This window comes from Otolemur garnettii, unplaced genomic scaffold, assembly GCF_000181295.1.
Source record: "Otolemur garnettii isolate 467f Iridium unplaced genomic scaffold, OtoGar3 scaffold00035, whole genome shotgun sequence".
NCBI classification, from domain to species: domain Eukaryota; kingdom Metazoa; phylum Chordata; class Mammalia; order Primates; family Galagidae; genus Otolemur; species Otolemur garnettii.
The window spans coordinates 3,054,431-3,056,996 of record NW_003852430.1 but is presented as its reverse complement, the minus strand read 5'-3'; the positions used below and the strand labels follow the sequence as shown (position 1 = coordinate 3,056,996).

The window sequence follows — 2,566 nt, the reverse complement described above, 5'->3', positions numbered from 1 at the left end:
TAGATATCTGAGAGAAACTGTGAGTGTGGGAATCAGGAACACCTAGTGACTGAAAGTGACAAGGAAGGAAAAAAAATAAACTAACTTCAATTTTCTGGCTTAGTTGGCCAGATGGACGGAGATGCCAATAAAGAAACTTTGGTAGATGTTAATCCTTTTGGTTTGGGTTGTGCTGAGTTTGAGAAAGCAGGGAGATGTCGAGGCAAACTTGCCAAGTAGACTGGATTTTGAGTTTATAAGAAAACTCAAGTAAAGATACATTAGATTAAAAATGGCAACAAATTATTTGCACTACTTTTCATCCAGAAGTCTATTTCTCTAACCTTTGAATGTGGACTGGCCCCACACTTGCTTTGTCCAATAGAAAGCAGTAGAATTGATACCCTGCATCACTCAAGAGAGGACTTTTTTACCTTCCATTTGTGAACTGTTGGAACTATGAAAAGAAGCCCAGGCTAGCCTACTGGAGATGCATGGCCCAACCACAACCAGTGCCAACCTCTAGGCATGAGAATTAGGCCAGGCCACACAATTCAGCCTCAGGGGAGGCTCCAGATTTCCATAAACACACCGTGATCCCAGAAGACACTGCTAAAGAAAGCCTCAGCTGAGTCCATTCCAAATTGCTGATTCAAACAATTGAAAACTAGTTTTAGACTGCTCAATTCTGGAATGGTTTATTGCACAGCAGCAGATACTGAAGCAGTATGCAGCTCCCTTGGTCCCACTACCTTGCTTATGACTACTTGGGTCACTAATTGGACATTTATATTCTTCCCTGTCATCGGAAATCCTTTTATAAAGGTATGTCATGTTGGCTCCACAATGAGATGGTGAATTCCTCTAAGACAGAAGTGATTTATTTGTAACCCCAACAGCTCCACAAATAGAAGCCATGGTTTACTTATATCAATTGGCTGCATTGAAAAATAAGATGCTTCAGTAAGCACTGAAGTACATTATGTAGAATAAAGAGACTTGGATCTAAAATACTGTCAAGACGCAGGAAAGAGACTTTTCAAACAAAGATTGTATATTTCCAGGTGGGCTATTTTTAAAAGCACTTAACAGATACTGAATGGTATAATATTATCTTATGAAAACTATTAGAGTATCACGAAGCAAGAATAGCTCAGAATTAGAACTTTCTTATAAAGTCAAGGATTTTCTCCCCCCCATAAATAATTATAGTTTTATTCATTTTCTTCATAGCTTTTTCCTTTTAGTCAATGTTTTTTCTTTGATCTGTGTATGTTTCCTTTTCCTCCAATTACACTTCACTTTCTACTCATTTACAGTCATGCAATGTTTTAATGTTTGCTACCAAAATGCAAAGCCTATGCCTCTTAACTAGGCCTAGAGTAAGCTCAAAATAAACCAGCGATGGAAAGAAGCTTCTTCCTGTAGCATTTCTAAGACCTTCTGTGCTCTCAATGCACTGTCTCAGCACACTGCTTTAGACTGTGTGTGCTCATGTACTCTGTGACAGTGCTTACTGTTTCTTGGAAATGTTTGCTAATTAGGTCCAACATTCAAATCCTTTGAGGAAGCTCATTCAGCTAATTTCTCAAAATGATGCATACTCTTCTGTTCCTTGAGTGATTTAAATATCGTTTAGCCACAGAAAATTATAATTGATTTTTTCTAGAAATCCATAAAAAGTCATCAAGTTATCACCTAAAATATCAGCTACATACACGCACACACTCACACAGAGTAAGAGAGAGGTGTTGAAAATAGTTTAAGAGTATTAAGTCAACAAATGTGATTTCCTGTATTTTATGACTTCCAAGGAAAGACTTCGGGTACACTGAAATTCAGTGTCTTCATTGTGCTGGGAAACATAACATCTGTTTGTGGAAGGAAATGATAATTCTCTTTCTAAAAATCGCATCTCAAGATTATTTTACTTTTTGAGTCACTTCATAATAGATCTTCTTAAATGAAGTCTATTCCAGAATGTGGAAGATGTTATCGGTATTCAGAGATGTGATAAACGAAAGTGAAGAAGCTCTGAGGCAGATAGCAGCCAGTCTATGAATCTTTCTTTCAGTTCTGTAAAGAAAGCCAGGGTTTGGGACCCACATCCTAATCCCTTTCTATGAGCCGGGATGCCACCTAATTGATGAATCTGTAGAACACCAAACAGTTGTTTCCAATGTTTAAGTGTCAGTCATCGCTATCTTCAAGTTGACTAGCAAAGGAAAGTGGCTCAACTGAGAATGAAATTGCTGGACGTTAAGTTATGTCAGTGAAGTTGTCCAGATTAACTTGTTATTTGGGGGATCATTGAGACACCTCCTTATAATGTCAGATTCCACCAAGAGTACCTAAGTATGTGTCTGGCTTGCTCAGAACAGCAGCACAAGGTGAGATGGTTAGCACAAATAAATCAATTTTGCCAACTCCCTAATTTTGCCTAAATACTTATCCAAAGTAAAGCTCCCTGTGCTCCCTTTAACACCATTATGTTCCCAAAACCAGAGATGCTGGCGTGGATGTGGAGAAAAGGGAACACTCCTACACTGCTGGTGGGAATGTAAACTAATATGTTCCTTTTGGAAAG

At 38.3% G+C, this 2,566-nt stretch overlaps 1 protein-coding gene across 1 annotated transcript in view; it reads right to left on the bottom strand.

Annotated features, from left to right (window-relative positions):
- The window catches only part of TINAG (tubulointerstitial nephritis antigen), an 80,852-nt gene that overhangs the window by 66,571 nt on the left and 11,715 nt on the right, over positions 1–2,566 (bottom strand). The gene's annotated exons all lie outside the window — the stretch shown is intronic.